Consider the following 16495-nt stretch of genomic DNA (forward strand, 5'->3'; position numbering starts at 1 on the left):
TGCCATCAAACATTTCACAGCTCATCAGACCTGCACACCCAAGTATGTTTTATACATTCAGTCCTGATTCTGATTTCATTCACTTTACAGTAAATAAAGTCAATGCTAGTGGGAATATACAGGTGTAAAATTAGTTTAAGTAAGATGAAAAAGAACTCATATTTTCTGCTAATAACATAACTGTTAAAGGGCTAAAAAGGAAGTTAGATAAGTCAAAATCCAGCAACTGATCTTTTGACGAGACTGAAAGACCATGGAAGATTGGTGAACTATTGTTTTCATAGCAGAGTGTGACAAAGAAACACTCCCTGAGCTCATGGTATTTAGTCCTAGAGATTGTAATACAATGGAATATGTCTTTCTGAGCACAATAAGCATGAGAAAGAAACACTAAAACAGGTGCAAAATCCAGTACAAATACAATTGACTCCACAAAGGTCCCTCTCAAGGTTCACACACAAGCACTCCAAGTAATGGAACTAACAGGCAGAAACAGCTTGTAACAATCAGGAAAATCCATGGAAACAACAGAAAAACAAAAGCAACATGTACAACTTCAGTTATCTGCACAGATCTTGCTCTGTTAACAGACAAGCCATGGAAATGTGGGCAGATTCTCCTAACACACACAGATCAGAGCTCCTGCAATGCAGCTGACATCCACAAGACATGAGAGGCGAGATGAAGATTTAATTTGGTCCTAAGGAATCAGATCTGAAATGGGCCCATCTAATGGTCTTCAACAGAGATAGCCACTGAATTCCATTATAACCAATAAAATTTATCAGGGACAAGAATATTCACTGGAAAGGTGCCAAGAAAAGAGAGGTTCCGTGTGCCACCCTCAGAAGGAGGAAGAAAGATGATCTGAGGGAGGTGCTAGAGGTGTAGCTCAAGTGAGAAAGGGACAATCATTAGACAAGGGGGACTGGTGACTAATGAAAATCCAAGGAGGAAGATAATGCAATGCCAACATCCAGAGAATAACAACACACAGGAGAAGAAATGAGAGATGAAAAACCAGAACACAGTCCTAGTCTAAGAATGAACAAGGAATAATACGAGAGAAATGCATTAAGAACTCATTAAGTTCTATCTCCCAAGTGTAGAAAAGAAAAAAAAAAAAACCTCAAACTACCAAGAAACAAAAAACTGCTCATTAAAAAACATAGGAAAAAGCCACATGATAATGAAAAAAACCAGATAGGCCCAGAGCCAACACTACACACTTACCATCAGGTTAAGAAAAGAGATCTGAAAGGACATTTCAGATTAAACTCCAAACACTGACCATAGCATTATGTAGAAATTCTCCCATTTTACTAATCTCAACAGTTTCACTGAACTGAACAGAGTTTGGTGAGACAAAAGAATGAAATTCAAGTGGTTCTTTCATAAAGAATAGAGAAAGGAAAGCCATCAATATCAGAAACATTGAATGGGGAAAATCAAGATCTGACAGAAAATACTCAAGAAGCTAGCCATTATCACAAAAGAAGAAATAGCAAGATTTTGCTTTCCCAAATAGCTACCACATCTTGGAGAGCTTGAAATGCAGCTAAGTGGAACCCAGTGCAGGCCACAGAAAGGAAGAGAGGGCAGTGGAGGTTATTTGAACCCAGGAATATGCATCTTAAGTGACATAGAATCATGTTCAGCAAATGTTTTAGAGGTAATGGAATGCAGATTTAAAGATTATGGAAGAATTAAGGGCCAAATGAGTTCAAAGAGACCTCATTGACCCTGCCATTCATTCCTAACCTCTGAAATACTTCCAGCATATGATGAAAGCAGCAACATGGGCTTTGCCATAGCCTTGTTTATTAACTAATTATTTAAGGCCACAATCATAATGAGAACTACACAAACAGCATTGAGAGCATATTGTCATTCACCAGATCGAGTTACAGTCACATAAAACTATTTTTGTGGCTTATTTCCCCCCATCCAAACCCCTATAGTATTATGATGATGTGTTAATGGCTTAAAAGTACCTTTAGCAGGTTGGTACAAGGCTCAGCTTTCTCTGATAATCAGCAGCCTCAATGAGCCCATAATGATGCTTTTGATTCAGTTCTGGGCCTTTCCCCTCTCCAGAGCATTCATATGGTTTTGATCTCATTGCCTTCTCCAGAGGAGACTACCCACAGTGTGCAGAGATGGGGAAGATGGGGAAGAAGGGGTTTAAGATGTAATTTGCATTTCCAGGTGGGAGTTTTCTGGGCCGAATGTTTCCTAAACCTGCATTTGTCTAATGCAGTTCAACATTTGAATAACAGAAATGGATGAGTTTTGAAGTAACTGCAACCATTTGGAAGGAAAAACAAACCAAATCCAACCAACCCCAAAATTCTATATATAAATTCATACCTCTGTTCAATGTGCATGAGTGTTTAACAAAACAAATCTGGGGCTGGCGAAGGGACAGTAGCAATATGAATATCGAAAATATTGCAATTGCATCAGTTACCATTTCTTTTTACTGAGGAACACTCATGTTCTGATCATGCTATGGAATAAACAAAAATAACAGTATTGCAAAGCCAGTGATGGGCATAACCACAGGCATGCACAGGTTTCTAAAGACAGGTGAAAACAACCAGAGCTGCCCACACTCATCTCTTCAGTGCAGCTCCTCCCTACCAGTGCCAGACAGGGCTGCACGCGGGCCCATGGAGTGGGAGCCACTTCTCCCTCAGCATCCCAGCAGCTCAGATGGCACACACAGCACAACAGCAACTGAGCCATGGCCTTGGGACCTCTGAGTGAAAAAGACACTGCACAAAGCAAAAAGTTTGAACTCAAACAGAGAGCAAACAAATGCACACTGAAAGTAATTAAGAAAAAAATAATAAACCATTTAGGAGACCAAGGGGCACTGCTAGAGGCATTTGCAGTCCACAAAACAACTGAAATGAGTTAAACTAAGTATAGAAGCAAGGATCTACCTACTGCCACTATGACAGAACTGGGAAGGGATGGGGAGTGAGGAGTTTATTTAAACTCTCTGGCTTACATCCTGACACAGACATTATGAATTTTGTCTATTTATACATTATCCTGGCTTATGTTGTAACAGAACTTGTTTGTTGTTAACTAAAGCCTTTGAGAAGAGATTATGACAGAAGGTTCTGGCATCTTTCTCAGAAAACTTTTACCAGCTTGGGGTCTTGTCACTTCTCTTTACAACAGGAAAGCTGTCTGCAAGCCTCCTCCATAAGGTCTATGGCATTTCAATTTTTTTGCATATATTCTATAATTGATGTCTTATTTTAAATGTTCTCCTCTGTTGTATTTAATGGCAGAGGCTAAAGTGGAAGGGCACTTTCCTAGAATTGTTTGAAAACCAGTTTCAGATTTCTTCTGCTGCACGTGACAGATGAAATAATGGAGATGAAAGGAGTGTATGGAAATTTAGACTAATGAGGAGAACATGAAATATAGTTAGCCTCTGGAAATACCTTAGAGCAACAAGTCTATTACCCTGTGCTCTTACCTGTTTACACACAGTTTTTATATAGGATTCACCACTGCGTTACCTAAGCATTTAAATACATCTTTCCACAGCATTTTTGTGGGGCACATCTCACTTTACTTGTCCGTGCACACCTTGGACATGGAAGAGTATGGGCAGTGTTTCTGAAGACAAGCACAAATTGTTCCATTGGGTCCGACTGAGACACCCTCTCAGGGTGCTGCAGGGCATGGTTTACAACACCTCTCTGTAAGAGACACAGGTACTTGCCTTGAGATGCTCAGCAAGCACAAACCAAGGCCAGAAATAAACCTCCAACAGATTTAATTAGAGGCTGGTGTTTAAACTCTTATTTCCCTGTTGTCTTCCTGACCAACGGCTGAAATCAGGCATGGACAAAAAGAGCTTGAAACTGGTTTCAGGTGATAATTAATAAACTCTCACTCTGCCATCTCTCTGCATGGCTAAGGAGGCATTTCAGCAACATAAATCTAACCAGCTCTCAAGCTCTGTTTATCATAACTTCTTTAATGCTACTCAAATCACCTTGGGAAGAAGGCATATTAAAAAATAAAAATAAAAATAAAGCATAGGTATTTTATGAGAGCTGCATCTTTTGTGCATGATGAAAAGAATTTGGTCTCCTAAAAGTTGTCAATGCAGCAGTTTAAAATAAAAGTTTGTGTTATTGAATTCATATATGAGGCTAAAACTTCTGTACTGGAATTCTAAATTTTGAACTGAAGTGGTACACTAGTATTTACTGTATTTCTGACATCTCATTTTCAGTGGTTGTTAAGAAACTCAGTTTTTGTTCTCTCTAAAAGTCAGACCTCTCAAGCGCCAGAACATCTTGGCTAGCCAAAGTCCTCTGCTCCTTTCTACACTCTACATCCAAGAACATCAGTACTAAATATCACATTTCTACTCGCACAGACCAGTTCTTACATGACTATCAGCATGACAAATAAGCCAAGGTGTAATTTAACAATCCTCTGAAAAGAAGCAAAACTCTAATAAGTTTTTGCTCATGCTTTTGGTAGAGACTTAACAGAATAGCTAAAATTTTCTCACCAAGACAGAAGGTCCTTCAGGAGAATCAGTAAAAATATGGACTGTTTGAGAGGGACAAGCAGCTTCTCACTTCATTGCATCACTCTCTTAACTGACTTCCAGAATTTCTCTCATAGTGACTGTTCTCTTAGGCTACGAAAATGTGCATCTCTGTCACTGGAAGACAGCACTGCACTGTCCACCCTGGGCTGCCATGATTAGACATCAAACTTCCACATCTGGATACTTGTGCTGTAACACTGAATCCCTACCACACAACCCAAGAATACAGAGCAAAATTATACAAAAATATTAAGCATGCAGACAGTGCCAGAGAGCAGTCACAATGTGAGTGTAATACAACACCAGCTGGTCTCTATGAGCATTTTTTTCATTTATTCTATTGCAAAGTTTATATTTTTGTCACTCCACTTCCTTTACAGACTTGGGGATGGCATGCCAGTTGTACTGAATTTCCAGCTGCCACAGCCCAAACCAGGGCTGTTGCATGTCAGAGTTTAGAATTAAACATGCAGAATGCAGAGAACCATCACAATAACTCCTTTATGATGCTAAGGAAAACATAAAAAATGAAATTAAAAAGCCCCCATCTAAAGCAAAAATAGCAGTCACTGCCATTTAGACTGTATGAGGCAAAATGAGAACTACATTTCAGCAAAATTGCACACACTTATGTAGCCAGACAAGAAAAACCTTCTCTTTTGCTCAGTGGCATATTAAACTTTATAGTTGTACTTTTATTTTTAGATAGTTCTTTGAATGCATAGCTTCTAACTTCCCTAATTTCTTGTTCATGTAGCAAGTTTTGATTTTTTTTTAAGAGCTGCACTGTCATAAACCAGTCCAGTCTTTGGAGGTCTTAAAAATGGAACAGTTATGACTAGTATTCATAAATACTTTTATTATCCCTTCAAGGCTTTTTGGAATGCATTGACATTCCCATCTCTGACTGGGCACAATACCCACCATGTCTCTGGGCATGTGCAAGCACACACACACACACACACACACAGAATCTCTCACTGCAGGTTGTTCTGTCCAGGAGAGCTGAGCACACTCCTGGTGTGCAGCAAGTGCCAGCAGTGTTATGGTGTGACACAAAGCAGGACAGGAATCCCAGGCTCATTTCTCACATGGAAGAGCCAGAACTGCTGAAGATGGATTCTGTGTCACTGTGACTCCTCCTACACCTGCACACAATGTCCCTGCTCCTTCCAGAGGAGCAGGCACGTGCTAATGAGCCTGGGGCAGAGAGAGAGAGAGACATCGTCATGCTTCCCATCACTATGAGGATCTTTCAGCTCCACCAGCCCAAGAAGTGAATATGGGCCCGAGAGCAGGAGCTGTGATCCATGGCCAAGGAACCAAGCAGGGGGCTGAGGGAATGACCTCTTGGCTTAAGATGTAGAGTGATAATTGATGGGTCTGTTTGTAGCTGTGAAAGAGGATCTGAACCGTTGCAATACGCAGGATTTGCAAGTCATTCTCAGGAGACTGGAATCAAGTCCCTGCAGGAAATTTCAGGGAACACAGTCAAGCATTGGCTTTCCTCACATGTCATCTCTTCCACCAGACACATGTAAGCACAGGAATGTGTGTGATACCACTGCAAGGTGAGTCTCTCAGCCACACATTCTATTAAATGTTAAGCTTCAGACATAAAACAGGATCATGCCACAAAACCACATCTAGTTCTAATCCTTTTACTGCTACTAAACTAGACATTTCCCTAGTTTTCAATCAAGTTCAGTTGGTTCCAATGAATGCTTTGCAGCTGTGGAAAGTATCTGAAAGAATTAGTAGCTGTTTTTAGGGCTCTCAGATGAAACATTCCACATGTGGTCCTTTGGGACTGCCACACAGCAAATGCTGGGAAAGCCAAAACACAAAAGGAAAGTCCATGGGGGGCTATGTACACGCTCACACAGGACACAAGGTGTGTTGGCTGTTTCAAAACTCAGGGAGGGCAGGGATCAGGTCTAACACAGCTAAAATCAGCTGGAGAGAAACTCAAACACTACATACAGCATTTGGAGAAAAAACTGAACCCCAGTTACCAAGGACACAGTGCACAAATCAAACACCACACACACACACTACCATCAGCTATCCCCTTAAAACCAAAGAGTTGAGGACCTGAGCCTGGATTTCATTGCCACCACAATTCAAGTCAGGACTAGTGCTTTGATTCAGGTCTAATAATACCAATACCAATTTAAGTTACTTCCATGACATCTGAGCACCACAGAACAGAAGTCTTGAGACTATTTATTCTTATGAAGTGAGTCCTTGGACTTATGTGTATTCCTCCAAAATTAGCATTTACCACAGCAAAATAACTGCAAATTCTGTTGAGGAGGCATGAGACTCTTCTAATTATATTGAGAATGCTTTTGCAATATAACATTGATTATATTAAGCCTCCTATGATGCAAACAGTACATATAAGACTGTCTGTAGAAGAATTACATAGAATCAGGGGAAAAAAGTATGAGATTAGGGTTCCCAGATTTTGCTGTATTTGCAATTCATGCTGAATGTGTTCACTGTCAAGCTGTCATTTTACATTAGGAGTTAATTTTCCTGCTATTGATCCTCTCTCTGCTTATTCTTTTTCTCCTTCTTCAGCTGCCAGGGTTTTGGAAAAAAATAACAACCAAAACTATAACAAAGAAATTGAAGTCCTAAACAAAATTTGCACACATTCATTCCATAGCCATCAGCCAGCCTGATTTCTACAGCCCCATGCAAATTTCCATTAAAGTTGCCATGCATTTGAATAATGAGTCACTTTAGAGAGAAAAGAGGGGAAGAGGCACAGTGCATTCCCATTGAAGAGGAGCTAAAATCAAATAAAGGTACTTCAAGCATAGATGTTTATAACACTGTAGTTGCTGTAAAGAACACACCCTGTTTCTGAAAAAAAAAATCTAACAAGGACAGAAATATGGCCCACAAATTAGGCATTGCATTTTGGTAAGGAATGAATTAAATACCCCATATAAGAAAGACTGTTGCAGAAACAGAAAAGGAAAAAGGATTGTGATAGGTACAATTCTCCCAGAACACTTGAACTATATTCTATGCTCAACAGCAGGATTTGTCAATAGCAATAAGCCTGAAAGTGAAAGAGACATATGTAGAGTCTTTCCATCAACCTTTTTTTCCATCAACATTATTCTTTTTTTATTTACTCTCTTTGCATTTCTCCAAGCTAGTTTTAGCTGAGAGATACAGCATGGGAAAAAGCAGAGCAAAGTGTGTGTAAGCCTGTGTGTAAGATCTTTCTGGCATGCAGTGATGGGACACCCTCTCCTGGAGAAATAGACACATTTCCTCTGCTCCAGCAGTGAAAGAATAGGAAATTTATGATATTCCTGGGATCTGGAGACAAACTACCACAACAAATCTTGATATCATGACAATAAGTAGGAATGGTTCCCCTTGATATACACAAGATTCTTGTCTGGACTGACAAAGACACTGTTATATAGAGCACCCTTCAGAAAAATCACTCATTCACATTTAATTATTAACAGCTATACTAGAATCCTAAAGAGAGCAACCTCTAGATGAAATAAGTCTGGATTTTTGACTCAAATTCAGATCTTCCACAAGGGGTATCCCATTGGTGGACTGACTCCCTGCATCACAAAATACATCACTTTGAAACAGGCAGAATATCACCATTCAGGTGGTTACCTCCTAAAGTTAAAAATTCAATTAGCTCAGATGGAAACAAAGGGTCATCTTGCTTGGCTAAAAGTCCAAGTTTACACGTTTCCTTCATTCACTTCTTTAAGATGTCATCCTTGCACTTCATTATAGATTATGGCAGTTCTCACTAATCCACTCATATTTGCTTAGGATGTCATTTACAAAATGTATAAAAGAAACTATGAAACTTTTCAAAGGAATACCTTCAAGAGGCAAAATATTAATCAACATGCTACTGCCTGTGGATGAATAAGAAAGCAGTGAATAGAGCAGGCTACAGGTGACAGTGTGGTAAGTTCCTGAGTGCCTGTAGCCTTTAAAAATGAAAGAACTTTACAGGTACAGGGTTCCCAAATGAGCAGCCTGGATTCCAACGTGGCATATTCACACTGGCAGCAATACCTCAGATGCCACGGTGGAGCAAACACCTGGAGAATTAAGTTTCCCCCGTGAGGTGGCTGGCAGCTCTGCTGTGTGCAGAAAGCAGGACAGCTTCTGACCTGGACACTGCTGTATCTTATTTAGATGCAAAGGAGAATGCAAGGAGAGAGAAAATCACAGGCCAGTGTGGTCACTGATGTGAATTCTGAACTTCATTTGACATTGCTAACATTGCTTGCATTTGGAGAGCTTCTAACAATGGTCTCCTGTGCTATGACAAGTTTGTAATAAATTACAAATGATCAAACTGCAGGTACTTCTCTCAGTTTGAAGGCCAATTTAGAAAAAATCAGTGGAAGAACAGCAGCAGCACATGGCTCAGGCTATGCCTGATCAAAGGGGAATTATTCCTCACAGCTCCAGGAGCATTCAGGCACCGTTTACCTCAAGGCAGGAATGAATAGCAAGGATAAGGCACTGAAGCCCCTAGGAAGTCCTCACAGCCTGAAAAAGTCTGCAGAGAAAATTTCTAAGATGCATTAAGCACAAAGGTTCTTAGTGCCCAAGGCAAACTGGAAAATATTCCTTCCCTCAAGTTACTAAATCATCACCTGCAGGCTCATGCTGTCATTTCACACTGAGTCACATCTCACAGTGTCAGGAGTTCTCCCCAAATCATTTACTCTCCCCCTCCCCACCCCAACACACACAGTGGTTTCTCATACAAGCATTAGCAGAATATTAATTACTTCTAGGAAGGAGTGAGACTTTTATTCATATATAACATACATTAAAGACTTGATTACATTCAGCCACAGCCTTCCAGTCACTTCAAGCAGTTCTACATTCAATTATAGTTTGGAATTTATAAAGAAAAAGAAAATTCTCAGCATTTCCTGGTGTTGTATGTATACACTGATCTAGTGCATTTATGGTTTAAGTTTTGGCAAAAGTCACAAGTAAGCATAACAGTTTAGCACCCCAAAAAAGTTAAATAATCAGCCAGGTTCATAAAAATCTCTTCAAATACTATCTCATTTCTGCTGTGCATTTTATCCAGAGGAATCTTGAACAGACTTTGAAATATGCAACAAAGCACAGTATAAATTATATAAATTATATTATCATTCCCCTCTCAGATGAGCTCTAGCACCTGTTTGACACTGAGCAGCATCACTGCACAGCAGGCTGCAGCTGGAAGCAGAGCAGTTTTTATATAGAAACTGCAGGTGGAGTTCAGAGTCAATATAATTACAGAGTCTGAAATTTCATCAGAATCCTAAAGATGACATTCCTTTCACTGCTTCTTGTGAAAGTCTGTAAAACTTAAATTATTAAAAAGGTTTTCCTCTAGCCATTCTTATTTTGGATTGACATTTCTTCACTCAACTCTCAATTTCAGTGATCAGTAAAATCACAAAGGAATTGTGCTCTGCACGATTGGGTAGAGCTTCCCAACAGGTATTGCATGTTGGAATGAGATCAGGATTTTCAATGAGGGTGCAGGGGAGCCTTTCCAAAGTTTGGTTCACATCTGTGAAGGGGCCATGCTCATTACTAATAACACCCACCAGGGAGATGGATGTATCATTTCTTAATGCAAATAGCATGCTGACATTTCCAGCAGATTCATCTGACATTGCTTATTCTCTTGACATCAAGAAAGCAGAGTGCCATGGCAAAAAAATAATTTGGAACTTACCTTCCTGTTCTCCTTTCAGAAACCTCTCTCTTCAGGCCAGCTCTGTGGGAGTATAAGCAGAACCTGGAAATGGTGCTTTACCTGCACAACATTTATGGACAAGTGCCTATTAATGGAAAACAACAAAGAAAAAAATAGGCTCAGGATTTTAGAAGCCTGGTGTCTGTGCATTTTTATCTTACCTCTGATCACCTTCAGTGTCTTCAGAACAGTCTTTAACTTCCCCCTAGAGAATCTCTCTCCTCTGCTGGTCATATATTTTCACAAAATCTGTAGAGCTTGGTGACTTCTACATTCTTGACAAATGTTGTTGAAATCCACCCAGGTTAAAAATTTACCAAGGGCAGACATCTCCCCAAACCAATGCCAGGTGTGATTACAAAAGCCCTTCCCTCCTGTGTTAAGGTGCTGCCAGCAGACCAGATTCAGTCAAGTACCAGATTAAAGAACCAAAGCTTTGTGCTCTTTTCTCCCACACATCCAACAAATCAGTGATTTACAGAGCTGGCCCACCACGGTAACAGCAGATATTGGCATTCTGTCAGCCTGAGAAAACTCTTCAATAGAGGAGACATCTGCTGAGAGTGTTTCATAAGGACACTTCACTCTTCCACTGGCAAAGTAATTTTCAGAAGGCGGCAAAAACCAAGTCTCTGTAGATGAACTATACAAATCCCAGAAGTTTTGAAAGAAACTGAATTGATAAATGAAGTAACAAGCTTCAAATTTTAAATCAATATTTAACAGGACTGTAATCTCCTCTCGCAGGAAAGTGTTCTCATTAAAAATACTCCATTCCATACAGGGAACCTTGCTGGAATATCACATAAAGAAATTTTGAAAATTCACATTTAGGAGGGCCTTAGGAAAGAGAACAGTGCACACAGAGCAAAGTGTTCTATTCAATCCCAATTCTGACTTGACAGATTTGAGATCTGGGCGTAAATAAGAAACAGTGAAAAAAGCTTTATGAGAAACCCAAAATACAATCAGATATTGTATTTATATGCAGGCACACAAACAAATGCACATGAACTCATAGGCACCATTTGGATGCTGAAAAAGTCAAACTGCACCAAGATCAAGAAGCTAAAAATCATAAATTTATAAGATTTCTAAACAGAGTGGATTAGGAATGCAATAAGCCCTTCTCAGTTCTGTGTCTGGAAAAGAAACCCCCCCACACACATATCAGTATTTTAGAGTTGCCTGAGTGGTCACTGATTTAAGAGAAAAATATGTCAGCTTCTTTAGAAAGAGAGAAAATTGTGAGAGGAGGGGATGGGTATGAAGGAAGTAATGAAAGGTAACAGATTAAGATGATACAGATTTTTCCCTGAGGAGGTTCTTGGCAGGAAGCCAGTAATGAAATCTACATTTACACACTCCAGTGGGAACTGAGAGAAACCTCAGCCCTGCCAAACGATGTGGCTTCATTTTGATGGATGAAAAGGCTTTAGATTACTTGCTGTACATGGCAGGAAGACTTGGGAGAAATGCACAGCTTCCAAACACCCAAATTCATGAGTCGTTTGCCAGGAGGCTGCCACTATACATGCCAGAAGTAGTGGACATCCAACCAAAGAAAAGTAAAGGATGAGAGAGACTTGGAAGGCACCTCTTCATCTCCTAGTTACAAAACAAAATAAATGCTCAGGGAGGTGCTTCTGTCTCCTGTTCTTAAAGATACTGAAGGTCTGTTGTGGCAGCAGCTCTCTGGCCACAGAGAGCAACAGGCACAACTTTCCCAGGCATTTTCCCGGGGAAGGCTGTGAGAAAATCAGAGAAATGAATGAGAAACAATTCTTATCTCCACTTGTTGCACCTGCTGTTGTGCATATGTGGAATGTGTTATGGAGATTTGTTTACCAAAGGGTGATTTCTTAATTGGACACTGGGTGGTGTTTGGATGGATTGAGCAATTAGGTCAAAGCTGTATCGGACTGGCTGGAAGGGTTGCTGAGTTTCTTAATAATATAGTATAAAATGATATAATAAAGCAATTGATTAGCCTTCTGTTATCATGGAGCCAATGCTAATTATTACCCAGCTGGGGGCTGCAGCGACAGTCTGTGACTCCAAACCTCTCCCACCAGTTCATCCCACCATTCTGGTAGGCTTACTCCCACTATTTCTTTCTTAAATGCCCAACTTGAGTATTTTTAACTATAATTACTTCTAGCCCAAACCACAAGGAAGAAGAGATTCAAATCCTTCTTTTTTTTTATTTTCATAGTAACCATATTTGCATTGATTAAACCCTTCTCCCCTTCTTGATTTCTCTCTGGAGTCTCCCTCCAGGTGGTTCAACCATAGTTTTGAGCTTTCTCACTGTTCTGGATGTTCAAAAGAGGACATGGCACTTGAGGCAGGTCCTTCACCATCACTGAGGGAGAGGGAGTATGGCTCCATGCATTCTCTGGGCCACAGCACTTCCTTAGTGCACCATCCTTTCCCCCCTGGGATCTCCCTCCTGCAGTCCCCAGGCAGCAGCATCACTTGGCTCTGGTTCTCTCTCACACAGCCCTCAGGAACACAGCCCCATCCAGGCTCTGAGAAAGAACCCCCTTCCTCCCGTGTCAATGTTGTTGCTAAATAGTTGTATTTTGTCTTAATTAGCATAGCCTGCAGGGCTATACTAATAGCCCTGAGTTATCCTGAGAGTTATTTCTAATAAATATAGAGGAGAGTACCTTCAAAGGTTGCAGCAGGTATTTTAACACCATTTCATACTGGTGAAATAACATGTTTCAATGTGCTCAAGAGCTCCAAGAGGCCAAAGAATTGTGACTGCTTCTGTGATAAATTGAAAGCTTAAGAGAATGAGGATGAAACATGCTTCATACTCAATCCATATGCATTATTTAAAAGCACACAGGATTGAGAAAACATGACCTGGATTCTGTACTGATGAAACAATGCCATTTAAAAAAGAAACTAAAGCAAATACTACATTTCCTATTCCATAGCAATCAGTAAATTTCTCCTAGTATGTTTAGAGTTAGAAGTGTGCACAATGAATCATTTACTAATCTATCATCTTTCCATCCACAAATTAACCACACAGGATTACAGAACAGTCTGGGCTGAAGGATCATCAATCCAGCTTCATATTCTCAGTGCCGCATCCAGAAATATTCAAAGGGATTTCATAATATATTTCAATTTTGAGCTTGCAAGCAAACAGTTCCCTGCACCTGCTGTTACCAGTGGTTAATATTTGACATTCTGTAACTTTCTCACTTCGTTCACATACTTTTAATATTTATGTTCTCTGATCAGACAAGTTCCAAGCCCAACATATAACTACCAAAATATCTTCACAACAGCCAAAGGTGGATGAAATCTATACTATATTTATAGGGAAATAAACATTTGTGCAACAGCTGATGACTGTCAAGTATGCCAGTGCAGATTTACTCTCTTTACAGATACATGAGAGCATAAATACAGGAAATTTAAAAAGCATTTGAAGCTGGGCTACAACATCAGCACAGGGCACGAACTCAACCTGCATCCAGAATTTCTGGATGAAGCAGAAGGCTGCTTAGGGTGGCATTCCAGTTATTTGGAGGAAATACTTTGTGGGGGTTTGCTGGAGGGGGAGGAGATCCCATCTCCAGGGAAAGCCCTGGCTTGGACATTTCATCACACTGTGCTGATGCTCAGACCAGCTCACACACAGACAGACAGACAGACACACAGACAGACAGACAGGCACGCACAGGGCTGCGGGGAGAGGAAGGCGTGCCTCAGCCTCGCTCACACGAGCACACCCTCAGCGCCACAACTCACACACGAGCCACTTCGGAATGCGCTCTTTAGAGCCATTGCCATACCTCCTATTTCAGGCCCGGATGACCGCAGTTTTCCTGCTGGTCACGTTTTTGGGAAGCCGTGCGGGTGCCTGCAGCGCTCCCCCAGGAGAGGCAGGGCCGGCCCGGAGGTCTCTCAGGTGCAGCTTCACTCCGTCCTGATTTCGCAGCACGTTCCCCGCTTTGGGTACCGCATCCCGGCAGTCCGTACCCGAACCGAGCCGCAGGAGCGGGCAGGACAAGGTCCCGGTCCCCTAATGCTCCCACCTCCGGCATCCCGGGGCTGCTCCGGCTCATCGGAGCATCCTCCGCCCTCCTCCTCCTCCTCCTCAGCTCCGGCACCTGCAGCCCCGTGTGCCCCCACAGCCCCGTGTGCCCCCCACAGCCCCCCACAGCCCCGTGTGCCCCCCACAGCCCCCCACAGCCCCGTGTGCCCCTCACAGCCCCCCACAGCCCCGTGTGCCCCTCACAGCCCCGTGTGCCCCCCACAGCCCCCCACAGCCCCGTGTGCCCCCCACAGCCCCCCACAGCCCCGTGTGCCCCTCACAGCCCCCCACAGCCCCGTGTGCCCCCCACAGCCCCGTGTGCCCCTCACAGCCCCGTGTGCCCCCCACAGCCCCCCACAGCCCCGTGTGCCACTCACAGCCCCGTGTGCCCCCCACAGCCCCCCACAGCCCCGTGTGCCCCCCACAGCCCCCCACAGCCCCGTGTGCCCCTCACAGCCCCGTGTGCCACTCACAGCCCCGTGTGCCCCCCACAGCCCCGTGTGCCACTCACAGCCCCCCACAGCCCCGTGTGCCCCCCACAGCCCCGTGTGCCCCCCACAGCCCCGTGTGCCACTCACAGCCCCGTGTGCCCCTCACAGCCCCGTGTGCCCCCCACAGCCCCGTGTGCCCCCCACAGCCCCCCACAGCCCCGTGTGCCCCCCACAGCCCCGTGTGCCACTCACAGCCCCCCACAGCCCCGTGTGCCCCTCACAGCCCCGTGTGCCCCCCACAGCCCCGTGTGCCCCCCACAGCCCCCCACAGCCCCGTGTGCCCCCCACAGCCCCGTGTGCCCCCCACAGCCCCCCACAGCCCCGTGTGCCACTCACAGCCCCCCACAGCCCCGTGTGCCCCCCACAGCCCCGTGTGCCACTCACAGCCCCCCACAGCCCCGTGTGCCCCTCACAGCCCCCCACAGCCCCGTGTGCCCCTCACAGCCCCGTGTGCCCCCCACAGCCCCGTGTGCCCCCCACAGCCCCCCACAGCCCCGTGTGCCCCCCACAGCCCCGTGTGCCCCCCACAGCCCCCCACAGCCCCGTGTGCCACTCACAGCCCCCCACAGCCCCGTGTGCCCCCCACAGCCCCGTGTGCCCCCCACAGCCCCCCACAGCCCCGTGGGCCCCCACAGCCCCCCACAGCCCCGTGTGCCCCCCACAGCCCCGGCTATGACAGGACCTTGCAGATGGAATTGCAGGATTGAGAATCTGGTCTGCTCTTAGAAAATTCGACTTTTTGCATCCGATGAAGGAGCTGGAAGAGAGTAAAAGGGTTTATTTCCCTGACAAAAAAAAACGAGGTGTAGTATTTGTGTTGTCATCTGATGTTGAGGAAGGAACACTACGACCCCTAATTAAAATTGAAACCATCAATGACGGCCAAGGTCAGCAAACCGCTATTAAAACTGTGTGCACCGAGTTACTGGCAAGGCCACAGGCAGCGTTTTTAAGTGTTGCTCCAGAAACATCAGGAGATGGCAGCAGTGAAAAGGGCAACAGCTACAGAGCAGGAGCAAAGCCACGGGATCTAACCTGCAGCAGGGGGGCAATGGGGCAGCAGGGAAAGCCACAGCCACTGCAGCACCCCACGGCTCCAGCCACGGGCCCAAGGAGCAAACAAGGAGCTATTGAGGATACAGAAAGGCTGCTTTCCCTCCTGACATTGGCTTCCAGGATTTGCAGGAAGTTTTCCTCCTGGAAAAGCAGGCAAAGTGAAGGTCTGCATCCTACCAAAGTGCTTTAGGAAAATTATGGATGGCAAATAGTCAGTCCTTTGTGAAAAGGTGAGACTCAGTCAAATCCAGTGGTTTCACGTGGATACACGTACACATGGGTCCTGCTGGGACAATTACCTTCCATTTTGTGCCAATCAGAAGCAGCAAAGATTCACAAAAAGCCATTACAGCTAATGAGCCCCTGTCTATCTGTGTTTAAACTGGCTGCCTGCTCCTTATAAACACCAGAGCAGCACGGCCTGCTTCCAGTCCCCTCTTAAAAACAAAAGTATTATCTCTCTTCAACAAGATGCAGTGCTCTTTCTTACCAAAACCCCAATTACCAGATTGCAGACT

This window comes from Anomalospiza imberbis, chromosome 10 (assembly GCF_031753505.1).
Source record: "Anomalospiza imberbis isolate Cuckoo-Finch-1a 21T00152 chromosome 10, ASM3175350v1, whole genome shotgun sequence".
NCBI lineage: Eukaryota > Metazoa > Chordata > Aves > Passeriformes > Viduidae > Anomalospiza > Anomalospiza imberbis.